Source organism: Tursiops truncatus, chromosome 1, assembly GCF_011762595.2.
Source record: "Tursiops truncatus isolate mTurTru1 chromosome 1, mTurTru1.mat.Y, whole genome shotgun sequence".
NCBI classification, from domain to species: Eukaryota; Metazoa; Chordata; class Mammalia; order Artiodactyla; family Delphinidae; genus Tursiops; species Tursiops truncatus.
This window is the reverse complement of record NC_047034.1, coordinates 54,464,943-54,482,794: the sequence shown is the minus strand read 5'-3', so window position 1 is coordinate 54,482,794 and position 17,852 is coordinate 54,464,943. Positions and strand designations below refer to the sequence as shown.

General features: G+C 47.0%; 1 protein-coding gene and 1 long non-coding RNA gene across 4 annotated transcripts in view; one reads left to right on the top strand and one right to left on the bottom strand.

Moving 5' to 3' along the window:
- Positions 1–10,087, bottom strand: part of KIAA0040 (KIAA0040 ortholog) — a 35,398-nt gene extending 25,311 nt beyond the window's left edge. For all 3 annotated transcript variants that reach the window (XM_019918679.3, XM_019918678.3, XM_019918680.3), the window contains exon 1: positions 9,678–10,087. The gene's annotated coding sequence lies outside the window, so the exon portion shown is untranslated. The remainder of the gene's footprint in view (positions 1–9,677) is intronic.
- The window catches only part of LOC109552916 (uncharacterized), a 371,016-nt gene that overhangs the window by 30,681 nt on the left and 322,483 nt on the right, over positions 1–17,852 (top strand). The window lies entirely within an intron of this gene.

Below are 17,852 nucleotides of genomic sequence, written 5' to 3'. Positions count from 1 at the left end.
GAAATCAGATGAGTTAAATCATCTGTATCATGTCGTTAAAGCAGCACATGGCACAGAGTAAGTGTTCCATAAATGTTAGCTTTATCTGTCAGGCCTCGTGGGTGTTGAGCTCGTGAGCCCTGCTATGATCCAGCGGTGGGGAGCTCAAGGATGCAGAAGGGACCACAGTGATTGACGACTGCTGTGTGTAGCATGGCAAGACGCTTTGGTTATCTCAGGCAGAGCCAGTGAGGAATGCTCTGGCCTATAGAACTGCAGCAGAGATTGACCTGTGTACTGTACTGCCCCCACCAGATAGGGTAAGAGAAAGGAAAATTTAGTGGCCTGGGGCTTTTTCTGCAATCATGGGTTACATAGAGATCATCATGGTTGAACATTTCTGTCCCTCTCTCCTACATTACCTCCTTGACAACGGGTGAAAGATACTGTTGGATACTTGTGCTGTCTTACTATTGTATTCTTATGGTACAGATGCTGTTCATGTCTGCTTTCCCACTTGACTATAGACTGTTTGAGAGTTTTCTCCTCTAGGAATCCCCCATGCCTAGTTCATTGTTGGCACATAGTAGATGCTCAATAAATGCTTGTCCATTTGATTAGTGAACTGACTGAATGGTTATGGGATGGAAAAGACCCAGAGTTGAGAGTGCCTTTGTGAGGCTGTATATTACCTCCTGCAGGCCGGGGTGCCCACATTTTCATTCCTGGGAGACTGAGCCCTCATATCTCCACAAGCTTTGCATTGGCCTCTGCAGGACCAGGTCACGGGTGCTCTAACAGGGTAGGGTTACAGCAGTGAATGGGGACCAGGACGGGGGCCTGTGCAGAACAAGAAGGCCTTGCTTTCACAGTTGGGGTAGGAGCCCAAAGCAGCAGCTTATGGCTTAGGTAAGTTGCTCAGAGCCTGGGGAGCCGGCTGAGCAGGGATGAAGCAGGTGTCAGGGATGCTGAGAGTCACACCACACAGAGCCTGGGTGGTGGGTGAAGAGAGGGTGGCACAGCAAGCAGAGATCCCAGGACAGACTCTAATCCCAGAGGGGAGGCTGTTTCTTCCACCTCTGGATGAGGGGGCAGGACTACGGCTAAGGGCTGGCAGGTTCCTAGGCATAGGCAGTAGGCCCCTGCAGGTGGGATCTGTGCCTGTCTTTGTTTTTTAAATTCCCCACGGCCTCCAGTATAGTGTCTGGCACACACAAAGACATTTAAGAAATGTGTATGAATAAAATGCAGCCAGAGCCACGCTGGGACAGCTCCTGCCTTCTAAAGCAAGGCCAGCAGGGCTCCTAAGAGTTTTTACAGTTCTCCTTTTGTAGAGAGGTGCTGAACGTGAACCAGTCTCACTGAAGACCCCTGAGAAAGAGGAGTGAGGATTAGCAACTGGGGAGAGTCTAGACCTTTCTCTGAGGCTACTGATTCTTGTCCCTGCTGGTGAGGTGAATTGCCCCAGATACCGGATAGCCATGAGCTAGGAGTCTTGAAGTAACAACACAACCTTGAGAGGAAATGGAGAACGTACAGTTTGGTAAAGTGGTTTAGCAGTTCATTCCAGTTCTGCTTCAGGATCCCAGGCACCTCTGCAGACTCCTCACCTGGGTGTGGGGAGATGTCTTCACAGTCCCCCCCGTCTCCCCACCCTTCTTCCCCCTCTTCTCTTGTCTTCTCGTGTACGCAAGCGTGTTCAGATGTAGAGAGAACAACAGAAGCCCTTCTAGGCTTTTTCTAATTTCCTTCCCCTCGTGCCTGGGCCACAGCTTTTTTGAGAAAGCGTATGAGTTGAGTTCCAGGCATTGGAGTTCCGTAACAGTGTGACAGGGGCTGGAAGTTCCATCGGCAGAAGCACACGTGTTTATTAACCTGTGTTTAATGAACAGCTACTGTGTGCCAGACACTGGGCTCTGGGAATGATGAGGTGGTGTTGCCAAAGGGAGGATGGGGGAGGGTCAAGCCTTACCAAGGGGCACAAAGGCTCATTTATTTATAAATGAAATAACAACTTTGACTTAGATTTTGTCTCCTCTGTTAAGTCTGTCACCTAGAGCCGGGCTAAGTGCACTTCCTCCCTGTTGTGACACCTATCATAACATTGATGACACTGTATTATAATTGCCTCTTTATCCATCCACCAAAGTAGACTGTAAGCTCCCAAGATATTGAACAGCTTCTGATTCATCATTGGTGGCAGCTGCAGAATTTCTTTGTAGGAGAGGCTTACAGATAATACTCTGGAGCCAGAGGAAGAGAACTTTGCTCTTGGTAGAAACCTTAGTTTTCCTCTTCTGTAAAATAGGTATCGTAGTTGAACTGTCATGAGGGTTAAGTGAGAAGTATGTGACTTTCTTAATGCAGTGCCCGGCACACATAAGGTCCTCCATAAATGTTGCTGGTGTTATCTGTTGCTTACTACTCAGCTACACCAAGAAGGATTTATAGTTTACCCAAATATTATCTATCTCAAGCATCCAAATAACTCTGCATCTCTAGGACCACAAGAAGCCAGGTTTAATATCTTTCCTTAAAGCATAAGATTAAAGGCAAGAAATAAGGGACCAGGCGTGGGAAAGCATGCCACTTACTATGCACTTTATCCTCAAGAAAGGAAAGTGAATTTATAAATATGTTGATTAAAATGTGGGAGAAGAGAAAACAGTTTGGTCGTTCCTCAAAAAGTTAAACATAGAGTTACCCTATGATCTAGCAATTCCACTGCTGGGTATCTACCCAAAACAATTGAAAATAGGTACTCAGACAAACCCTTGTACCTGCATGTTCACAGCAGCACTATTCACAACAGCCAAAAGGTAGAAACAACCCAAGTGTCTGTCAACAGATGAATAGGTAAACAAATGGTGGTACATACACATGATGGAATATTATTCAGCCATGAAAAAGCACGAAGCACCAATAAATGCTAAAACATGAATGAACCTTGAAAACATTATGCTAAATGAAAGAAGCCAGACACAAAAGGGCATACATTGTATGGTTCCATTTATAAGAAATATCAGAATAGATAAATCCATAAATGCAGATTGGTAGTTGCCACGGGCTGGGAAGAGGGAGCAATAGGAGGTAACTGCTTACTGGGTGTGGGGGTTTATTTTGCAACGATGCAAGTATTTTGGAAGTAGATAGAGGTGGTGGTTCTACAGCATCATGAATGTACTAGATGCCACTGAATTTTTCACAGTAAAATGGTTAATTTTATGTAATGTGAATTTCACCTCAATAAAAAAAGTGGGAGGAGATAACAAAATTTCTTGAAAGTTGATTGATGGTTAAATGGAAAAGAATGGTGTAGTTTCCATTATTAATGGTTTGAGAAGTATAACATCACTGATTATCTTTTTAGTGTGTATTTATTCATTCACTCCAATACCAAATGTCAAATGACCACATACCTCAGTGGTTGAAGTACTCCTTATTGAAGGAATAATATTTTTTAAACCACTGAAGACTTATTCCTGGAAAATGTCAGTCAGGAGCATCAGACCTTCTTCCCTGTGTGTCACATGCTCTGTGACTGTATCCCTTCCTCTTGCCCCAGACAGGGAGGGGGAAATGCAGTATCTCTGTCTGGAAATGAGATATTCTTTCCACATCCAGCCGTGGAAACCTGTGCCATCCATCCATTGAAAACACAGTAAAAATCAGCTCTTTCCTCAGAGGGGTCAATAATGTCTTGGTGCAAAACTACAAAGAACACAGTAGTTGGAAATCAGCAAGCGCCCTGAGGCACCCGGCGCATCATTGCTGAACCAGAGAAGGCTTTGGGCCAAATATCCCACAGGGCAGGGTCTGAGTTTCTAATTTGGAAACCAGGAGAGCTCTGAGCAAGCAGGTCACGTCTGGGTGGTGTGCTGTGCCAATGTGCTCCCCTCTCCCAGGGGAGGTCTCATTATGGGATGGGGTGGGTCACCCACGTAATGAGTCTGGAGGTTTTAATCTAGGCCATGGCCAGGTTGCACTGGCCACTGCTATTCAGCCGACTGTGGGCCTTGGGCAGGAGCAGGGGGATGTTTCAGGTCAGGAACGGAAGGCGGAGTGAGGCAGGGGAAGGTGGGAGCCACCAGTCACTTACAAGAAAGGAGTTTGACAGATGGGGTAGGTCTGCAGGGCTGGCCCTGAGAGTGGTGTGTTCTCTTCCAGCCTTGCCGCTTCTCCCCAGCATGATGTTGAGTAAACCACTGTGATGTGCTCGTAAAGCAACCTGGTGGGTGGCTGGGAGGCAGCAGTGGCTGTCATTTTTGTGTGCCTCAAATTCTTAGCAGCACTATTCAGCAAATAGCTACGGAGAGCCTAGTGTGCACACTACAGATTCATGGGAGCAAGAAAAGTTGGATGGACATTTGTTTGCTCCCGGTCCCTGATCACTGGGAAGGTCACTTTGACCCCAGCGTTAGTTCCTGGGTGATTTCGGGCCCGTATGCCTGAGTGGCTCTCTGGAACGTCAGGCTATGGTGGGACTTTTACAGCAGAAGGGCTTTTGAAAGCCGGCACCTTGTCCCATTGGTGGAGCTGCATAAGAACCTAAGATTATAAGCGTAGAAAGGACATAGCCTCAGGATCTTCCTCAGGTTGGGGTGGGGAAAGCAGGGTCCGGGCTCGCACGCAGCTTTTCTCTTCTCTTATTTAAGGTGGCCGCGGTCACATGTCATTTAGGTTAAGACCCAGCATGTGCACCGTGTGCCATTCTGTTCCCATTAACAGTAAAGCTAATTGAATGTCCCAGTTTCCCCTGCCTCTTTCTCAGTCCCCAACCCCCAGCCTCCATACACATCTCTAAACCTATGTACCCCCAGCTTTTCCTTCTCAGGACAATTTGAAGACTAAAAGAACTGTAACATACAACTATCCTTATTGCTATTTCATTTTTTTCCCCCATCTCTTCTGCCAGTTTTCTCTTATGACTTGCCTGGAAAACGAAAAGAAATTGCTGATGGGCTTTCCTTAAGCCTGTCCAGCTTGACATTAGGATTGTATCTGCGGAGAATAAAAGTCTACTGAAAAACAACCTAACAGGAAGGAGTTATAGACAGTTAAGAGCAAGGGCAAGTCTGCAATGACTTACAAACACAATCTTCAATTTTGACCAAGAAACACGGCTATGATTCGGTTTTCCTTCATTTCTTAGCAACAAATTCCATGGAGCAGTTTGCTTACAGACGTGGGAGGAGGTCTCTTCCCAGGGCCAGGATTTGGTTCGGACACTGCCATAAGCCCCTTGGGAGCTGCCCTAAGAAAGGAACCTTGTGTTTGTGTGAAGTTCATTTTGGAACTCGGCTACCCTTGCCCGGTCTCCACTAAGGGGCCACGACGTCCCCAGGTGGTGCTCTGTTCAGATGGCCCGGGCTGATGTGGGAGAAATGTCAGAAACCTGAGCTGGTCGATGGCCCTGGGGATTGCCCATCCAAAAATTTGCTGTAGATTTTCCTTTTGCTGCTTGGAGAGGGCAAGTCTATCTGTCACGGTTTTATCTCTTACTGTGCCTGTGATAAGTCTCACGAGCTCCTATGATTCGCTTAGAGCCTTTCTTATCGAATGGTCAGTTGAATGTCATATTTGATGTGTACTGCTGACCCACCCACTGGTCTGGAAACAGTCTTCATGATAAGTTTCATGAAACCCTAAACAGGCTTTAGTTCATTAAGGCACCCAATGCTGTTTTCCTTCTTGAGGGATCTCTGGGAATTCTTGAGAACAGTTTAAGGATTGACATCGAGGAAACAGAAGGGATGGCAGTGGTATGGAGATTGTTTTAAAGGGGGAGATCTGCCCACATCTCCTGAAGGTCTGCTCTGGGTTATCCCCAGAGACCACTCAGGGAAGATTCAGCCTTCAAGTGGAATCTTCTCGCTTTTCCTCTCTGCCAGCACTTGAGCGCCTGCGTGTGTCCCTGTGTGTGAGGCACAGAAGGTCCAGGTGATAGACAGTCCAGAGAGTGTTCGCTATTCCTGAACTTGGATTCTGGTCCCTCCATTAACCAGCTGTTGACCCGGGCACACACTTCCCTCCCTGAACCTTGGGTTGCTCATCTGTGGAGTGAGAGGGAGAGGGGCTGGCTCATCTCTAAAGTATCTTTCCATCTGAAGTCTCTGTGTCTGTGGTTATTTCCTTTTCTTCATTCAACAACCAGCCCCTACAGGGAGTCTGTTTACTTGAAAGTTTGGATGTTGGCGTAAAACTTGAGCTTCCCTGGGTTGGAATATGTCAGGCTTCTCTGGCTGGGAGAAGACACAGAGATATCTAAGCCATCAAAAGATGCTCAGATTCAGGGCCACTACTGGTTCAACTAGCACATTGGTGAGGATTAGGAAAAAAGTGTCCCCTCTGGGCGGACTTGGCTGCAAAGGGGGTGGGTCTGTGGCTTAGCAAGTGGAATCTTGACTGCTTTCAGCCCCATGAGCTCCCAGGAGCCCTTGTGCACCACGCAACCTGCATACGCTTTAGGAGAGCATTTGCTTCTTTGGTCTCTGACCACATTAGGTAAGGAGTTAAAAGAGAAGTGGCCAGAATAGATGCATGTCATTGCTCTGATGGAAGGAGACTTTTATAATTACTGCCTTAAAATATTTCATGCATTTAAAAAGCTGCAAGTCTGGGCCTAAGACGCTGCCCAGATCCTGTACCTACACAGTCCATCTGATTTGGTAACTTCAAGAGGAAAGACTAGTACTACTAGTAAAAACCCCTTACATTTTTATAGAGCCTTACAATTTATGTAGCACATTAAATGTACTTTCTTTTTCAATTTGATTCTGATTCTGACTATTGCCCTGGTGAGATATAATTATCTCCATTTTAAATATAAGGGAAATGAAGCTGAAAGATTCAAAGACTTGTTCAAGGGCAGCTAGTAAGTGGTCAAGGCAAGAATCGAACCCATGTCTGTCTAGTTCCAAGTTCAAGGTTTTTTTTCTTCCACACCAGGACACATAAGATCCTGATCTGGGCATTGGCAGCCAGCCCTAAAGGACCACTCTATAGCGGTTTAGAATTAGTCTGAGAAAGTTGTCCTTCTTCTTTTAATGAAGGTAGGACTCTCCCACACAGGTGCCATGACTAGATTTGGGGTATGAGTTCCAGAGGTGTCTCTGCAGATTTTACAATTCAACTAAAGTATTCATGTCTCACACGGGGGAGTGATTCTTGGGGATTTACTTGTTCGGTTAAATGCATCTGTACCACCTGTGTGCCATTTTAGGGTTCTCGCCAACACTTTAGGTATCACCGTGCAAGGCATCTGGGGAAAACCTTGGGAGTCTAGAGAGAGTCATCTGGAAGTCACTGTGTGGTATGAAAATAATACCTGTAGGCCATTACTGACAAATCCAAGACTCTTCAGGGTCAAATGGTCTCACTGACAGTGTAATCAGGCCTCTTTAGCTTCCTTCGACACTGCTTTTCTGTACAGCATCTGAGATAGTTACGTTGGAGCAGCCTCTGCCTCTCCTTGGGCTGCAGACTTGTGTGCCCGCTGCCTCCCATATATCTCCACCTGGACATCCCCTGAGTACATCCAACTTAAATGTGTCTAACATGTTCATCGTTTTCTTCAAAAATCTGCTTCCCAAGTCCACGCCTCCCCTAGTTCATGTGGTTTCCATTACAAGCATCACGGTGCACCTCCCCATCCCCAGCTCAACACCTTATAATCCTCTGTTCCACTCATTCCTCCTTTGCCACGTTCACTTGGTCACCAGGTACCTTTGACTCTACTTCCTAAACACCACTAAAGTCCATGCCCTTTTCTCAGTTCCCTCTGCCATGATCTTAGTTGAGGTCTTCCTTATCTCTGTTCTCATCTCTCCAAGTCCGCCTCCATCTGGCCATCAGTTCTCTCTCCAAACACAAATCTGACCATACTGTTTCCCTGTTGAAAAAATGACTTCCCACTGCTACAGGAAAGAGCTCACCATTCTTTGTACAGTAGTGTAATCCCCATTACTTGCAATTCCCCCAACCTGCCATTGAATTTGCAGATACTCTTTCCTCTGTCTGGAATACCCTTTTCCTGGGAATGCCTAATCATTTTCAAAACCTGCTCCTCCGTCATTTCTGCAGATAATTCCTGGGGGATTTATTCACTCCCTCCTTTGGATTGTTTTGGTGTCCCATAGCTATTGCTATGATGATGTGTATTATTCTGAGCTGTAGTTTGTTCCTCTGTCTCATTTACCAGATTTCATGTCCTCAAATGCAGAAACTGTATCATGATAATTGGACTCCAGGGTCCCGGCATACTGCCTGGCACACAGTGGGTGCAGTAACTGTTGAATGAATGGATGGGATGGAGGTACGTCCCTGTTTGATGAAATCAGTGACTGTGCTTGTCGAGTGTTCATTACTCTCTTGGGGTTAGTCTTCAGGGAAGAGGACAGAAAAGATCCTTTCTTTATTCCACAGGCTAAATATTAACAAAGTTTGAAGGCTGGAGAAACATTTGTTTTGCAATACATTTCTTTCCTAAAATTGTATCTGGGGTGGGGATGGGGAGCCAGAATTTCAGATGAAGTGAAGGACTTGATCAGATTTTTTTAATACAGCTGCCTCCCCAGCCCAGCACAGGCGAAAGGTAGACACATCAGACCAGGAGGTTGATGGTGACATCCTTGCTGAATTCTCTAGGCGGAACTTGCAAACCATTTGTACAGAGGTTAGGAACAACCTAGCGTCAGTGCTGTCTTCCAGTCCTGTTCCTTGTAACTCAAGGCTCTCCCGTTATCCAACAGGACTTCAGAATGAGGGTCCCTTCAGATTAGGTGCAGGTTCTTATGACCTTCAGCTGAGTGAATGAAAGGCAACGGCTTTGGAAGGAAAGTGCTTCTCAGATGCTCAAGTGTACCACCCTTCCTCATTCAGCAGATTCTGTGGAGCAGTCCTGCAAGGCAGCTAGCATGTGGGCTGCCACTGTTCCCTAAGAAATTAGGGCAGTGCCTGTCTGCTTCAGTTTCCCTTTCGGTTAGGCAGGGCTGGTGTTCCCACTAGCTAATGTCCATAGTTTAACTCTACTATAATGTATTCCTGTGAAACTCTTCAAAATACTAGGGAAACTCACTGTGTCCTCCATTTTACGTTCATGGGCAGGGTGAGGGACTGGGTGTGGGACTGTTGAGAGAGGTAAAGAAGTTAGCAAGCGGTCTGTGTCAAGGCAGATCCCCCCAGAGGCTCGGGGAAGAGCAGACAGGTTCCCATTCCAGCCCTGGCTCCAGGCCATATTTTCGCGGTGGCCAGTTTCTTAGACCCCTTGAAAATTTGGCTTCACCTAGGATAATTTAGAAACCTCTGAGCCTGGGGTGATTTTTGGAGGGTCTCAGGTCTTGACTTTTTTTGTTAGCAAACTGAATGTCCCTCTGTCCCTTTCAAGCCGCTCCTGCCGGCAGCTGTTGTCAACGGGAGTCGGAGAACTCCACCCCAAACCCCACTAGGAACCCATGTGGACTCAGCCCAGAAGCAGAAGTAAGGCTGCCAGGAATCCTCGCAAAGCAGGGGGACGCTGCAAGTGAAGTTGCGAAGGGGCAAGAGGCTGTTTGGAAACAATCCTTAAATTTCACTTATCTAGGGGGCTAGTCTCAATCTTCTGAAGAAAGGAGGGAGTGGGAAGCCCCCTTGCAAACGGAGGGCCGCTCAAAAAGTGTTTTAAAACACACACAACAACCACAAAAAATCTTGAGACTCACCCTTGAGTCCACTGGAGGGCTTCCTGCAGGCGTGGTCGCTCGGGGGTCCGCCGGGTGCTGCCCGTGCACCAGCGATCGGGCGCAGGGACGAGGTCCTGGTGTCTCGCTGGAAGCCCCTGCGGGTCCCGCGCGGGCCAGGCCCAGGTGGAGGGTCAGCGGGGGCCGCCCTGCGCTGCGCGTACCTGCCTCCGGCTTTGAGAAAGGCGCCCTCTGTGTTCCCTGCCCTCCCGCTGGCCGACGCCTCGCATTTTTGAGGTTTCACTCCAACTCCGTCCTGCCCCTGATGTCAGAGGCTCGACTTCCTGAATCAGACTCGCTCCTTCTCCCGCTCCCTGGGCTCGGCCCAAACTCGCCACCCTGGGGCCCGCGGAGGACGGCTGCCCTTGGACTTGGGCGCACACGGCCCAGACTCGCCCTCCCTCCCACCCCGACTTCCCGCCAGTTACCCCCTCCCTGCCCCGCCCTTAAGTGTCGGTGCCCTGTCGGTCCCGGAACACGCCTCCTGCAGGACACAGCTGCTCAGGAGCCTGCGGAACCAGTCCCAGTCGCTTTCACGGAGGCACCAAAGTTCCCAGGGATCTGAGACCTAATTCGGGGAAAAGTGGGCTTAAGTGAAAATAGCCCAGCCCTTCCTAATGGAGCAGCCTTCTTGGAAAGGGGGTGGGAGGTGTTGGAGAGGGAGGCCATGGGGCAGATTGGGTGAAGGCTCCAGTGCCTTATCTGGACAAAGGACGTGATGGGCTCCCCTGGTCAGCACGGTGTGTTTGGTGGGGTGCACGCAACACCTTGGAAAAGTCTCTGCACTGCTTACCAAAGGCAATAAGAAACGGTGTGCTCCAGCAGGAGCTGTCAGAAGCAGAGATGGAGGGGAAAACTGCCTTCACAAAGTTCTCAAAGGTGCTTCCCCTCTCATCCTCAGTTGCCCTCTATCCACTTTTTATTCAGAGCTGGTGGGTCTGGAGTCCAGCACCTGGAAAGCTAGGAAATGAAAGAGCTGCACCAGTGTGGGATGGAGGACTCCAGACACAAAGCTTCTGATTACCCATGGCAGGGAGCTCAGTGTCTCCCAGGTACTGTGTGTGTGGGGGGAGGGTGGGCTGACGACAGAACCTGGCCCTGGAGTGTCTAGGGGCCTCTTCAGAGGTCCTCCCATGACGTGGACCTGAGATGCTGCCCTCTTGACTATTTTTGCCAGGTGCCCAGGTGCCAGGTGCTGAGCCGTGTCTTGCCCCACCAGCTCCTGTGCTTGAGTGCTGGTGTCCTTTGGCCTCTGCGTGTGGGTGTTAAAATGACTAGTGCAGCCAACTGTTTCGACTGAGGAATAAGAGATCTGTTTCTGTTAGCGATGGAGAAACCAAATGGCTCTGAGTTGAAAGACCAAAGAGAAACCCAGCCTTCCAGTCAGAAATGCCAAAGATGATTAAGGAAAGAGAAAAGGAAGTTTTCCTCCAATGGAAGGAAATTAGATGAGACCTTCTTCCCAGAAACCCAGGTGGAGAAAACTTAGTCTGGATTTGAACAAGAGGGGAAAGGTGGGTCCCAGAAGCAGGTGGGCTAACAGGTGGTCAGGTAGGGCCAGCAGAGATTGGAAGATTGGGCTGAGGAGATTGCTTAGAAGTGTCCAGATGAGGGGCTTCCCTTAGTCGATGTGCTAACCAAGATGGGAGATGCTCAATCTGTAACCACATTTTGAGCTTACAACTGTCTACCTACATAGAGTTGGTTCCTCTGACACTCTCGGAGTTTAAAGCCAGAGGCTAACAGAGCCCTGAGCAAGGGATGGGGTAGGGGCAGGGGGCAAAGTGAGGCCTTGAATGCTGGCCTGAGGATTTGGGAGTGGAGATTTCCTTTCATGCTAAGGACACTTGACACTGTGCCAGGAGCTTTGCCCATAACATATCATTCAGCCTTTCACAACACAGCTATGAGACGTAGTATCCTCGTTTTACAGATGAGGAGACTGAGGTTCAGAGTAGCTAAGTAACTTCCTCCCAGTCACATAACTCATAAATGGTGGAACCCAGATTTGAGTCTGTTTCCAACCCCTCAATCCATCCTTTTACTACTATATCATCAAGTAGAGGAGGAAGTCACCTTCTGTTAAGGAATTCCACATTGGAGCAAGGGTCATGTTCAGGCCTGGAATGAGGCCTATTGAGGAAGGGCTACAGAAGATGCCTTCCTGGAAATCTAGAGCAACATTACAGATTGGCTCTGGCCTACATGACAATTTTTAGGGTTGCTTTTCAGAGAGAACGGGAAGAAATTAAACAAGAGAAACTGAGGCAGTTGATTTGAGCTTAGGGCTTGATGGACATGCCTGTCGATGGTGGGAAGAAAATCTCGGGCCTCTCCATGAGGTGGTATCTCTGTGATGCCTCAGTAAGTGAGGAAGGCCAACAGCTTCTGTGGCAGAGAAGGCAGTGGGCAAGATGGCGGATTCGCTCACATTGGTTTGCCAAGGCTGCCAAGTCTGTTGAGGAACTGGCATTGCTAGGAAGATGCAATTATGGTAGAAGTACAGGAGTGGGCGACTGGCCAGGATGTTCTCACTCGGGGCGGATGACGCATCCCTTACAAAAAAGCATGTTAGAGCATCCACTTACTATTTTATTCTCTAGGCAGTGATAATCCCAAGTCTGATGACCTCATGCATGGCCCCAGGCCACCATGGTGCTGTTACCTTTTGCTTAATCCTCATTATTTTTCATATTTTTCGTAAAGATATTTGAGAGTGGTCAAGAGGTTAGTGGGCTCTAAATGGAGTGAAACAGAGCATTAACATCTAATTAAGAAAAAAAAAGAAGCCGAAATAAGCACGTTTGTGAACTGAGACTGGAGATTTGAGTGACTTCCCCCTACTAACTCTAGCACCTGCTGAGCTCTGGTTTCACATCAATATATTGGGGACAAAAGGTGTTGCTTGCCTCTCAGAGGGTTGTGAAAATCAAGGGGGTATTTAGCATAGAACCTTAGCCTGCTGTGAAGGCCAGGACTGCCACACTAGCTTTTCTTTCTTGAAAGTGCCCCGTATCAGATGGGTTAACTTTCACTATTGGCCTTGTGCTGCCTGAAGACACTGTCCCATCAGTTTGCAAACCCTCTGAGTCCAGAAGCCATGTCGAATATAATGTGTGTGCACCAGGACAGTGCTGCGCCCAAATGGGCCTATTCTTCAGGGAGGGAAAATATTAAATTGAGAACATTATCTTACTCTCACCTTAACCGGTGGTATGTTCTTGGCTGCAACACTTGGGCGAGGGTCTAAAAGTGTACACGGGTACTTCAGAAAGTACCTGAACAGCAGCCTGGATCCTTAAGGCACCCACTGGAAGTGAGAAGGGCTGTTGACAAGATGCAGGCTGTTAGGAGGAAATGGTCAGCTTATAAGTGGTGTGGATGAGATGAGCACAGACTTGTGCACCAGATCCTGAAACGCAGCAGCACTGCGGAACCACGAGGGAGGCAAGTTCAGGAGAAGTCAGTGGAAATACTACACTGCGCAGCAGGTAGTGAATTTATGGGATGGCTTATCTCCCGGAGGCGGCACAAGCTGGCAACATAAATAGATTCCAGAGGGGTCTGGACAGACAGGTGAATGGCAGAGCCGTAAAGGAGTGCTGCAGGAAGCTGAGATGGACTCCATGTGGTCGGGAGTCAGGGTGGCCCGACGGGCCCTTTCACCACGTGCACATGGGGTCTTTGTGGACAAGAGCACTGGCCTGGTTTTGAGCCAGTGAGCATCCCTAATTCTACAGTCTCCATGGCCTTTGCCTCATGAAGGTAGCAAAACCTTGTTCTTTTTACCTTAGCCAAGTATTTTCTGCAGATGCTATCTTTTATTTTTAGTCTCATTCGTGTTCAGTTTTAGCAGGTTATCCAAAAAACAGTGAGTTTTCCAGCTAAATTATAACTATTCTGAGAAAGCATTTCCTCTCCCCGCCTCCACCCACCCCTCACTCCTGCCCACCCCTTACAGCCCTTTTCAAATGCATTGCTTTTTCATTTTGGCTTTGGATTTCTAAACAGATTTTGAGAGCCTGTTTTCATACCAGTTATTATATTTATCTCTTGCAATTAAATCTCTGTTCCCTAAACTGTCTAATTCTGACATAAATTACTCTAATTATGAAAGCTCCTCTAAAAAGAGCAGTGACAATATACTTTTCTTGGGAGCTCTTTTCCATGCAGCATCCAAAATGTCTTCAATGCTGCATCCAAGATGCCAGGGAAATATTACTTTTATAACTGTAGCTCCAAATCTTGACATTGGGGGAAGTTCAGGAAACTCTTCAATGTCTCCTCTGATAATCACCATGTCTCCCCACACACCTGTGCCCCTCTGTTCCACGTGCTTTATGCTTTCTTGAGTGCTCCTGTAAGTTCTAGAGATGGAGCACCCCTTCCAGCAGTGGGGCTGGTGAGGGGTGGTGATAGCTCGGAAGGCCCTTTGTTTCTACCTCTGGGGCATGAAGGGGCTCAGTTTTCATTTTCCGTTTCTGCCTCCCAGCCTCCTGGGGCTGTGTCTCGAAAGCTCTTTCTCCAGCACTGTCTCTGGAACTGGCAGCACTGCACGACGGAGCGCTCTTTGTTGGGGTTCATCACTGGCTTAGCGCACATGTAAACAAAGGGCCTCAGTATTCCATTTTTCTGGCAGGGGTCTCAGGGTGGGAGGAGGGCTCCACAGAACTCTCATTTCGCCTCTCTTTTTGGCTCCCCTTGTCTCCTGCTCTCGGTTTACTGATCAACTTATTGAGTGAGCCCATCGTGTGGGTTTCATATAGCATTGCCATGGCCTAGGTAAAACATTTCTTGTCACTTTGTCAGAGAGACCTCTGGAAAACCCCAGCTTGCCCTGCCCAGGCATATTCATTCTGGAAGAAGTTTTTGTGAAGACTGGAATTGTTTATTCCTTTTGCCCTGAGGGCCCACAAAGTAACTGTGCCTTTGAAATTTGCTTCCTTAACTAGTTCAGTGACTCAGAACATCATCCTTGCTGCAAGCAACCTTCCTTTCCCTAGGCTGGCGCTTTCATAACAGGTAAAAGGAAGGGCTGACAAAACCATAAGATAACAGTTTAGCCTTCATTTACCAAGTTGCAGAAATATACTCACCCTCTCCCTCTGTTTTTTTTTTTTTTTTTTTTTTTTGCGGTACGTGGGCCTCTCACTGTTGCGGCCTCTCCCACTGAGGAGCACAGGCTCCGGACGCGCAGGCTCAGCGGCCATGGCTCACGGGCCCAGCCCCTCCGCGGCATGTGGGATCTTCCCAGACCGGGGCACGAACCCGTGTCCCCTGCATCGGCAGGCGGACTCTCAATCACTGCGCCACCAGGGAAGCCCTCTCCCTCTGTTTTAACTGCGGTTGACTTATTGCTTCCTATGTGCCAGGCAGCTTATGCATTTTTATGCATTTTTATGCATAAAAATAAATGCATAAAAATATTTTATGCATTTTTAACACTATGAGATACTATTATACTTATCTAAGAGATAAGGAGAATGGGATTTGGAAAATTGTTAATTTTGCCAAAGATCAGGTAGATGATGGAAGGCAGAAATCCCAATAAACAGAAACCCATTCATTCAGCATATATGTGTGTGTGTGTATATATATATATATATATATATATATATATATATATTCTAAATATTATGCAAAACATGAGATATATAAAAATGAATGAGACTCTAGTCTGGTGGAGCTTACACTAGAGTCAGGTTTCCACCTACAACTTTCTGAATTCAGAGCTCCACTGCTACGCACCTTAGTCAACAGGACAGGTTTGGGAAGCAGCCTCTGTGCCCATGGGACACAATCAAGTTCACTGATTCTGGGATGATAAGGGCAACAATAATAATACCTGAAGCTTGCACATAAATTTCAGTTTACAAAGACATTTCAAGTGTATTATTTAATTTAACCCAACGTTTGTTGGGAGGGCAGAGTAGATGAGAGACTGGGGCTTGAAGAGGCTGGTAGCCCACAGTAGTTGCATAACTGGGCTGGAACCAAGGTGTTCTGGCTCCTAGACCAGTGATCTCTGCATTGTTTTATGCAGGATGAATGATACCTTCCAGGAACATCTCTTGGCGGGGTATAGACCTATTGGCGTCTGAAAGTATCTAGAAGCAAAGCCTAAACTGATGAACTCAAGCAGTATCTGGATGTCAGCCTTGGATGGAATTCCTGCACTTGGAAAGGGATGGGCTGCAAAAGTGCTTCTCGTACTTTTCCACCAGAGTATTCCCCCAAAGGAGGACATTTTTGCTTTAGGAAGACATTATTTAATATCTTGTGGCTTCATATACACTTGACTTTCTTTGCCATATTCTTCCAGGGTTGTGGGCACCCTAGTTTGAGAAGCATAGGATCCGATGACATACAAAACTTATTAGAGCTGTGCTCTGATCATTTGAACTGTGCTCTAACCAACTGAGCTAATAAATACACCCAGTGGAATTTCATCCATCCATCTATCCACTAGCAAATATTCATGCAGAATCTGTAATAGCCTCTGCCTTGCGCTAGGTAGGCACTATGATATGGTCCTTAATGAATTTACAGTCTGATGTGGAACCTACCACATCTCATGAGATGATTAACAGATAGTAGAAAACTGCTTATAATAAAGTGCTCAATTTTATACTTTGGATTTAAGGGCAGTAAGGGCTGGAGCACTGAAGGAAACATAGAGGTGGGTTGGCCAGAATCTAGGAGGTGCAGAAGAATTTAAAGACTGGGAAAGAGAGTGAAAGATTTCTAAATTGGGTACAACATGAATGAATAAACACAGTAGGACTTTTTTGTAAATAACATTAATTATTTTATTACCTTTCTTATTCTCTCTCTCTCTGTTTCACAGAAAACTAGGGAAAAACTCAAAAGTGTGAAGGAGAAAAACAAAATATCATCCATAAACCTCATGACCAAATATAACCAATGTTACATTTTGATATGGGCTCTTCTAGCCTTTTAGAAGGAGGTTAGAATTTGTATGTCAGTAAGTGGAGTCACTGCAGGTTTTGAACAATGGACTGACCACTTTCAAAGTTAATCTGGTGGCCTTCTGTAGGATTTATTGGAGTGTGGAAAGACTGGGAGACTGAACTTCAGCTGGGTAGGAGGCCACTACACACTCCAGCTCCTGCTTTTAAAACTAACTATTAATAACTAGTTGCCTTGATCCGTGGAGAGCTCTCCATTACTGGAGCAATTTGAGCAGAGCCTGGGTGACCAGCTGGCAGGGATACTGTAGAAGGGATTTTTATATGTGGTGAGAGGATTCAGTAGCCCATTCGATCCCTTCCAACCTCAAGATTCCAGGGCTTACATTGTTAGCTGTCAAAATTCACAGTCAAATAGATTATGATACTGTCTTTTTTCTTGTAATTAGCCAGCAATTGGTTTGCTTAGTAGTGTTATTGAGTAAAATGATAAATGTTATTGGGAGGGACTATTTCTGAGGTGCTGGGGTTAAGCTCTCATATATTTTAGCCTTGCTATGTCCTCTTACCATGTTATTATTTGAGAACTACCCTTTCATAGGGAGTGTTCGAGGAGAAACGCTTGCCCTACCCAATCTCTACCTGCCTGGGTGCTAGCTGAGGCACCATCTCCTCGGAAAAGATCTTGACTCTCCAGGACTGCGGTAGAAGCCAGTCCTCTGTGTTCCCACAGGACTCTGTGCTTACCCATCATAGAGCCTGCCCCACAGTGATGACATCGTCTGTTTATTTCTTCCCCACACTGGACTGCAAGCGACGGTACAGTGGAGTGCTCGGTACACATTTGCCAGTGAATGAAGACTGCCAGCCATAAGGCAACATCCAGGAAGTTGTAGAGACTCTCTCCCAGCATGGAAGAGCATGGTACCCTTGCTTGGGCACTTATTTCCTTGTAAGCACCCAAAGCATTGGGTTCCTTCCTTCCTCAGTACTGCTTTGGGGTCTGCAATTCTGTCTGCTCAGGAGGACTGAAAATATAGTTGCGACCATGAATGAAAAGGGCCACAAGAGGGGAAAAGAATGTAATTAAAGATGCCATGGGGTCAGGGTATGGCACAGCCAAAGGTATTTGCACGGCTAAAGAGGTACTTCTGAGATCAGATCAGGTGCATACGTTTCCTAAAGCCACTGTGACATGTATAAGGAAAGGTCCCTCCTCTGTGGTGGC